Source organism: Acomys russatus, chromosome 15, assembly GCF_903995435.1.
Source record: "Acomys russatus chromosome 15, mAcoRus1.1, whole genome shotgun sequence".
Lineage (NCBI taxonomy): Eukaryota > Metazoa > Chordata > Mammalia > Rodentia > Muridae > Acomys > Acomys russatus.
This window is the reverse complement of record NC_067151.1, coordinates 34158807-34168738: the sequence shown is the minus strand read 5'-3', so window position 1 is coordinate 34168738 and position 9932 is coordinate 34158807.

Here is a 9932-nt window from a genome sequence, read left to right as displayed (position 1 = left end):
GAGGGAGCCAGATTAACATAGAGGGTTAAGAATAGAATAATAACTGCTCAGTATTGTGCTGTAAAGTTTATTAAATAATTAACATAACCCAGTCTCAATTATTTGGGTGCTAGCTGGGTTAAGAGAGAAACTGCAACACAGATATGCATTTTAAAAACAGCCACTAACATGCCAACTTCATAAGAAGAGTTCAGAAGCCTTCTTGATTTTATGGAAGAATCTGAGTAATATTGGTGTTAGATTTTTCCTTTTTTAAGATCTGGTAGAATTTTATGATGGGTCTGACTGGCTTTGATGTTTTTTAGTTGGGAGACATTTTATTTCTGCTTCATTATCATTGATGGTTATAGATCTGTTTAATTGTTTATCTCATCTTGGTTTAATTTTGGTATGTCATATGCATCTATAAATTCCAATTTAGTGGGGTATAGTTTTTTTTAAAGGTATATAGTCATGATTTTCTGAATGTCTCAATGATATCTGTTGTAATGCCTTTCTTTTCATCTATAATTTTGTTTTGTTTTATTTTTAGTCTTTGTATGCATGTGTGCTTGTGTGTGGATATGTGCAACTGAGTTCAGGTGCCCACAGAAGCCAAAAGACGGTGTTAGATTCTGTGGAACTGTTATAACAGGAAGTTTGAGCCATTCAAAGCAGGTACAAAAGCAATGTGGGGCGCTATGTAAGAGAAGAATATGCTGTTAACTTTTATTAATTCAAATTTTCTTTCTACTCCTTTTGGTTAATTTGGTTAAAGAGTAGTTAATCTTGTTTGTCTTTCAAAAAACCAACTCACCATTTCATTGAATCCTAGCATTTTAAAATTTCTATTCCTTAATACTTACCTTGATTTTAATTTTTTCTTTCTATCTACTGCTTTTGGAGTTGATTTATTATTGATTTTTCCAAAGACTTAAGGTACCTCATTAAGTTATTTGTTTGAGATCTCTAAAGATTTTTGATATGGAATCTCAGTACAATGAAAATTTCTCTTAGAACTGCTTTTATTTTATTCCATAGATATTTTAATCTTGTGTTTTTATTTTTATTCTCTTCTAGGATTCTACATTTTATCTTTTTAAAATTTCTTCAGCAATCCCACATTCAATAATGTGTTGCTTAATTTCTGTGTTTGTGTGTCTTCTGCAGTTTCTCTTGCTGTTGGACCCTGGCTTTATTCTATTGTGATCAGATAGAACAAGGATTGTTATTTCAGGTTTCCTATACTTTTGCGAGGCTTACTTTATGTCCCAATATGTGCTCTATTTTGAAGAAAGTTACAAAAAAAGTTACATGCCTTGCCAACAAGCACATCAATTATTTTTTAAATGAGTTTTTATTTTATTTTGTGCGTATGTGTGCCCGAGTGTGTGTATGTGTACCGTGTGAATGAAGAAGCCCATAGAGACCAGGAGAGGGCATCGATCCCTAGGAACCACAGTCACCGACAGCAGTGAGCTGCTATGTGGATGCTGAGAACCCAGCCTAGATCCTCTTCAATAGTTGTAAGCATTCTTAACTATGGAGGCTTCTCCCTAGCTTCATATCGGCACTAATGAGTGCCTTGGTGGAATGTTCAGTAAATGCCTGTCATGGTTATTTGATGTATAGTGCTCTTCACTTCCAATGTGTCTGTTTGGTTTATGTCAGAGTGACCTGGCTTGGTGAGAGGACAGTGGGTTATTGAACTGTCCTTCTATAACTGTCTTGGGATTAACATTCAGGGTTTTTATTAATACATGCATATTAATTCTTGCCCTTTTTTTCCATGAGTGGGAAGAGTGTGAATGTGGTCCACGACTACCACAAGTTATGCAGTTGAGTTTCTCACACTTGGGGAAGTCACAGGTGTCAGCACATCCAGAGTGCAATGGATAAGCCTGGCACTGGGAAAACCACCTTATTACTTCATTTTTTTTTTTGTGGTGTTTTCTTAGATCTCCTTTGATTAACTATCCTATTATTGTTCATTTTTACTCTATGACCCTTTGTGTGTTAATCTTTCTTTTCAGCCCAAAATATTTTCTTTAGTACCCTCTGTAGAGCCATCTTAGTCTCTTATTTTGTTTTCAATGATTCATGGATTAGGTATTTTCATAGTGTCCCAAATTTCCTGTATATTTGTGATTTTTAATTTTTAAAAACTTATTTATTTATTTACTTTACATCCTGACTGCAGCACACTCCCTCTCCTTCCAGTCTCCCGCCCTTTTCACACCCCTCCCCCATTCTCCCCTTTCCTTTTCTTCATAGAAAGGAGAGGTCCCCCATAGGTATCAATCCTTCATAGCACATTAAGTTGCTGCAGAACTAGGCACATCCTCTCACACTGAGGCCAGACAAGGCATCCCAGTTAAGGGAACAGGATCCAAAGGGAGACATCAGAGTCAGAGAGGGCCCCCACTCCAGTTATTGAGGGATCCACATGAAGAGCAAGCTATGCATCTGCTATGTATGTTCAGGGGGCCTAGTACTAGTCCATGCATGCTCTATGGTTGGTGGTTCAGTCTCTGTGAGCCTCATGGGCCCAGGTTAGTTGTCTCTCTAGGTTTTCTTGTGGAGTCCCTGATCCTTCTGGTTCTCACTTACCATTTTCTTTGATTGGGTGATCCAGTTCCTTTACTTTGTCCTGAAGCTCTGACTTTCTCTATCTTCTGTCTGCGGTCCCACCTCCCACCCCATGGTCTTATTACATACCTAGTTTAGCCTGAACTCACTATATAGACTAGGCTGTCTTTGAACTCTACAGATAAGCTTGCCTCTGCCTCCTGAATGCTTGGATAGAAGCTATGCACCACCACACCTAATTTAATTTTCACATCTTGAATTCTCATTTAAAAAAATTAAGTCATTTGTGTTTTTTTTTTTGAACTGCAATCATTGTATTCTTGTCCTCTTTGCTTTCATTCAGGTGTACTTTTTGTGTCCTCTTTGAATGTTCTGAATTCATTGAGTATGTTTATAATTGTTCTTTTCAATTCTGTGTCTTAAATTTTGTCTAAGTTGTCCTTCTTGGGGACCATCACTAAGGAATTGGTGACTTGGGGGAAGGGTGTTGTCATGGTTCATCATACTGTTTGTGTGTTTGTGGGGAGACTTGGCATCTGGAGTTAGAGTGATGTTTGTCTTTTGATATTAGTTGTTAGTTCACAGGGCCCAAATCCTAAGGTGGTGAAGGAGGTGAGGCAGCAAGGGGAAGTCCATAGGGGACTGAGGTAAGCTAGAGTAGCCTGAGGGCCCCAGGCTGCATCTCTTACTAGATCCATACCAACTTTGTGGAGTGGCTGTGTTGAATGAGTGCAAAGGCAAAAGTAGAGAGGGTCCAGGGTAGGAACTCTGTTTTTTATTAGGTTTAAATCCCTAGTAACCATACAGACTGTCTATCTCCAATAGATTGGGATTGAGACTGAGGTGGTTTGAATGAAAATTGCCCCCATGGGCTCATAGGGAGTGGCATTATTTGAAGGGATTAGGATATAGGGCCATGTTAGAGTAGGTGTGGCTTTGTTGGAGGAAGTGCGTCACTGGAAACAGGCTTTGGAGTTCAGAAGCTCAAGCCAAGCCCAGTGGTTCACTCTCTTTCTGATGCTTGCAGATCCAGATGTAGAACTCTTGGCTCCTTCTCCAGCACCATGTCTGCATGTGCGCCACCATACTTTTGTCATGATGATAATGAACTAAACCACTGATCCTGTCATCCAGCCTCAATTAAACGTTTACCTTTATAGGAGTTGCTGTGGTCATGGTGTCTCGTCACAGCGATCGAAACCTACACTAAAAGGGAGACTAACAATTCTGTGATTCCCTGTAGTTCCATAAAAATGTCTGGCAAAGTTATTAATCAGTGCTTCTCAGATGGGACGTGTATATGAATCACCATAGTTTGGATCTTATGCGGCATTAAAAGACCCATGAGTCAGTGGCCTCTAGCTTGGTGCCACTGGGAAGGGAGGCATGGACCATTTTATAATGTGGGAATTAGTGGGAGGCTTTACATCACCAGAAGGCATGTTCTATGGGAGATTGTTGTCATGTACAGCCATGGGGTGAGCAGCTTTGCCCCATCACATAAATCCCAATCATAATTTGCCATCTTGCCACAGACCTCAAAACAACAGGACAAACTGAAGGTGGCTAAAATGTGCAAAGTATATGTCAAAATAAATTTGTTCTTTTATTACATTGACTCTTGTAGGTATCTGTTATAGTGATAGAATGCTGACTAACAAATGACTCATTTTCAGTCTTGTTGAAATCCAGACTCTGACTTGGAAGGCCTAGGGTAGGCCCTGAGAACACCTTTCTAGCAAAGTGTCATAGGGCAGTCCTTGGACCACAGGGTGATGCTGTACATGTTGGTTGCTATATTTATTTATTTGGGGGGTCAAATGAATGTCCCCCCACTCCACTTTGAATTTCCACTTGCTCTCTGTAGGTGTTTCAAGTGTTCCCCCTTTGAGCTCCCACTTTGTTCCTTGTGGACATTTCAGATGTCACCTCCTTAAGCTTTTACTTTGCTCTTGTGGGCCTTTAAGATGCTCCCCCCACTTTGAGTTCTCACATTGTTGTCTGTGGGCCCCTTAGAGAGCTGCTGCTTGCTCTAGCACACTTCTTTTCTTGCACAGCCACTACTAATGTGGTCATCTCAGCAGGCTCTGGTGCTGGAAGGGGACTGGCATCTCTGCCTCTTTGCTCGCTGTATCCTTTCTCCGGGGAGGGCGGGCGCTGTCTCATAGTGTGAGCCTGGGAGACTCACAATGGCTTCCACTGTACAGACTCTGCCACCGATCAACAGGTGTGCATCCGCTATGGCAGTTATCACTGGCGTCCCAGTCCTTTCTCGGTTTTTCAAATTCCTCCCCTAGATGTAGCATCTCCTCCTTTTATTTTATTTTATTTTTTATTGGAATGGAGGCCTGGAGTATCTCTTCTACCTTCCTTTCTATTTTAGTGATTTTTGTTTTCTCACCTTCTTCTTTTAATCAGCATTTTATTCTGTGTCTTTTTTTGTGTGTCACAAATTCTCTTATCTTCAGTGTTCCACACCTGAGATGGTGTCACCACCTGCTAGTCTCTCTCTCTCTCTCTGGTTTTTTGATACAGGGTTTCTCTGTCCTCGACTCAATCTGTAGACCAGATTGGCCTTGAACTCACAGCCGTCTGCCTGCCTCTGCCTCCCTGAGTGCTAGAATCAAAGAGGTGTGCCATTATGCTTGGATTGCTGTTCTCTCTTATACATCTAATATTGTCTTGTGATTCGTTTCTTTACTTTCTTCTCACATGCTTAGTTTTTACCTTTATTTTCCTAACTTAATACTAAGGGAATTAGAATATATCTGCTAAATAGAAGGAACTATACAATGGTTTCCCTCTTACACACCAATTAACTTCAATAATTAGCAAAATGTATCATTTTTAAATTCCTACTTTCTTGGGGATGTTTTCCTTTGACTTTGTTCTTTCCCTCAACTGCCACCTCGTGTTTGGGTTTCCTTTTGTCGTCAAGTCCCTCTCCCTTTTTCCTGGCCCACACTGATCTGCTAACTTCCTGCCACCTGCTTCCTGTCTACACAGGACACAAAGCTCATCAGCGCCATCTTGTACTGACTCCAGTGGCTGTTTCTCAGGCTCTGTTTTTCTTGAACTTCTCTGTAACAGGCCATAGTTTCTCTGCCTCTTCTCTCTGAGCATCTGCAATTAACTTCTTCCCATGAAGGACTTTGGAAGTAGGAATCCTGAAGCTTAACTCTGGGCTTTCCAGGGCTATACCTATTTTTAAAACTTATCACCATGTCAAAACCTTTAATCTTACCTCTGCCCTGACAGTGAAAATGATTCACTCATTAAATTCTATGACGTTGTCTTCTGGAAAGGTAAAGTCCTTGATGGTACCTAGTACAAAGCCTTCACTTAATGAAGGCATCATAAAGTAATAACTGATAATAATGACGGCAGTGATAACACGTATCATTCATACATGAGTGTAAAACTGAGCTGTGAAGACCACAAGACACAGCCATTTATCTACTTCTGGAAACCTCAGCTTCAAACTTGTTTTAGATTCACTGTGCATCCAGTCACCTGGAAGTAACCATACTAAAAGCCTACGTTCTTGTGATGTCAATATCATGTTTAATGCATTTTAAATTTCAACTTAATAAGAGAATACCCATCCATCCCTTGTTCCCAACTGGGTTGAAAAATGTGAAATATGTCACATATTAAAATGTAACTGGTGGCGGGAGCTTCATAGGGAATGGGGGGGGAGGGAGAGGGAGCTGGTAAGGAAAGAAGGGATTGTTCTACCTTATTGAAGGATAACGTATCTCCTTATTATGAGAGAAAAAACAACCACTTAAAAATGACCTCACTTGGAACCCTAGAAATAGCCTAGAGAACTGTATTTGAGGGATGTGACACACATCTCTCACATTCCTTTCTTACATGTACGTACTTGCAGATAAACCCTAAGAGGGTACAATCTCATAGTCACTATGAGAATTGAGGCCTCCCTCTGCCCAGGCCCAAGACATGTCTAATATCCACTTGCTGAATTTATTTAGCCCCAGGTGCCTTCAAAGGTTGTCTATGGGGTTCTTGGTTCATTCACTAGCTTTGGAAGAAGCAAGGGTGGGAACAAAGAGATCCCCTTAGGATCTGAAGCAGAGAGAATTGATCCCCTCAGTTTTCTATGTTGCTTTCCTCAAGACAGCTGGCCGTCATCCCAAATGCAGCTACTTTCTCAAAATACATGATGTGTGTGAGCCTTTAAGGCTGGTTTGCCTTCTTTAAACATGTTATTTGTTTATGCCTACGTTTATTTTATGCATATGGGTGTTTTGCCTGCATGTACATATGTACATCACTTGCATGCCTGGTGCCCTAGGAGACTAGAAGAGGGCATCAGATCCCCTGGAACTTGAGCTATAGACAGTTGTGAGCCACCATGAGTTGCTAAGACTTTAACCTAGGTCCTTAGGAGGAGCAGCCAGTGCTCTTAAGTGCTGAGCCATCCCTCCACCCTTGCTTTTACTTCTTTTGAGTAAACTTGCTTGGAAATGAGAGTATCCTGGCTGTAAATTCTGACTATGTTGCTTTTTGTAGCTCAACCTTTCAGAACTTACTCTTCACAGCTTCAATTACTTTACTTGGGAAGTGGAATAATTATCAGTGGCTAGCCAGTTATAAATCAATTAAGAGTAGTAATTACATATGTTAGAGTATATACATCTTTTATTTGTAAAATAAAAATTCAGGTATATGACATTCTTCATATCAAAAACATTTTCTTTATTTTCTCATAAATAAGATAAAATAAATTCTTTTTATGGAATGGTGTTGTGATTACTTTAGAAGTATGGCCTAATAAATATTTGTGATTAGACTACAGTTATGATGGTGGTATTTTTTAACCCACTTTTGCAATCAATAAAGACATAGACTCCTGATGTATTTTAGAGTATGCCTTTACCTGGGGCAAGACAGATATTACCTCCTAAGCCATCCTCCATTATCTCCCAGTCTCCATCCCATTGCATCTGCTTCTAATAATTTCTGTTTGGGCTGCCTCCCATCCACAGTCCCAAAATACTTGCTAAGGTTGTTCATTTGGGCCATTTCTTTTCATGAACAACTTCAGAGTTCCTTTTCCATCCCATGGAGATTCTCCTTCTTTCTCCTCTGTCCCTTCTCTCTCTCTCTCTCTCTCTCTCTCTCTCTCTCTCTCTCTCTCTCTCTCTCCCTCCCAAGATCCTCTCCTCTCTGTTCTCAAAGGCTGTCGAACCTTTGCCATGCCTATCCATTTGCCTGCCCGAGTGTCTGCTTTTTATTGGTCAAATAGGAGTAAGTTTTTAGGCAAGGTTACATAGCAATAGTTGTGGCACATTAAAAGACAGCAGGCAGACCTCAGGGGCCAGTAATTAGCATCAAAATACATCAGACCAACCTCTAACAGAAAGGCCTCACCTTGTAGCTTAAGCTGGCTCACCTCATCATCCTGGCTCAGTCTCCTATGTTTTGAAATTACTGGCACGTGTCTGCATGCCTAGTCTGAGGAAGAAATCTATGGCTTCATACATGATAGGCAAGTGTTACAACAATGACCTATAGTTTTAGCTTCTGCTTTGCATTTTTGACATAGGGCCTTGCCAAGTTGCCCAAGTTGGTCTTGAATTCACACTGTAGCCTAGACAGGCCTTGAGTTTGTGCTTCCTGACTATCTTGGATTAAGAGACTGAGCTATATGCTTTACTCTTAACTATTAATTTTGAGAAAAGCCTAGTAGTGTGATCAGTTGAGGCTGTAGGTCATATCATCTATCATCTCAGGTGCATGTGTGCATAACCATCTTTCAATTTCAACGGATATCATGTCATAGCCTCAGTCAGTCTTGCCAGTGGAATAAGCCAGCCAGGCAGGTTTTATTTTGCTCTTTTGATGGTCGATGGAGAGATGGGAGGGCAGGCCTGAGAAGTCCAGGGAGTTGCAATTACCGGGATCAGAATCACACCTTCGAATTCTTAGACTAGGGCCTGAATTGCTGCCAATCAGGGAAGTCTACAAGAAAGTCTCCAGCACCACACCAATGGCCCTCTCTAGACTTACACCGGCCGGCTTCCAACTCACTCAGCCTCCTTTTTCTCTTCCCACCCACGCCAGGGAAAAGTAAATTGATGAGATGTGTGTAAGGACCATTGCATGTACTAAATAGCCATTTTGTTAAAAGACTATTATACCAGTTTTAGAGAGGCTCCACCTTTTCTATCAGCTAGTCATAGCAGCATAACAAATCACTCAGAAACGCAATGGCTTAAAATAAGTATGAGGAGGCAAGAAATGATCTTGTAGTCTCAAATAAAAAAGAGTCTTGAAACTGAATGAGACAAACAGAACATCGTCAATGCTGCTGTGGCTGAACTTAGTTCTCCAGTTCTCTCTCCTAGCCTAGTTACATGGAGTATAGCTTATAGCTGCTTATATATAGCTTATAGCTGCCAAATGGAGGCAGAAAACTGCTTTAAAATGATAGTAATGGGTTGAAAAGGATATCCTCAAGTTTTAATGTTTACTTACTTTGAATCTGTCAAAATCTTCTTAAAAATTATTGCTAAATTACTACTCTAAAGCTCTCTGTAATTATATTATTCAATGAAAACTTCAAAATCCTTGACTGTAATTCTTTCTTTCTTCCTTCCTTCCTTTCTTTCTTTCAAATAGGGTTTTACTGTGTAGCTCTGGCTGCCCTGGATCTTTCTAGGTGGATCAGGCTGACCTTGGACCCAGATAGCTGCCTATTTCCGTGTCCTGAATGCTGGAATTAAAAGCCTGTACTACCACATATGGCTAAATTTCTATGTATGTACAAATGTGTCATTGTGGCATACTAAATGAAAACACTGGTCTCTTCATTCTTTTTTTTTTCCAGTAAGGAATAGTCAATGAAAGAAAATGAGGCCATGAGTTTGCTTTGAGTTAGACACTGTATGAGTAAGTACAGAAACACAGCAACAGATGGATACATACTCAATACTGTAGAGATCAAGAGGGCAGGGTGAGATGGTGCTCTACACAACTGCAAAGCTTGATTTCCACCCTTGTGGGTCCTATGCCTGTTTTACTAGAGCCATATTGAGCTGTGTTCCTTAATTTTTCCTAACTCATATGACATAATTTCACAATCATATAATTTGAAAACCATTTTTAAGTAAATATGTTCTCAGATGTCCACAGGAATGTAGGACAGGAGAAGAATGTTTTATTTAGGTTATAATAGAAAATTTCACATTTACAGTGAAATTTCATAAAGAAAATCACAAAACATGTAACAAATGCATGTGCTTTATAAAGCACATTATGCTAAATAGCTTTATGTCAGCTTGACACAAGCTAAAGTCTCTGTGAGGAGGTAACCCCGGATGAGAAAATGCCTCTAT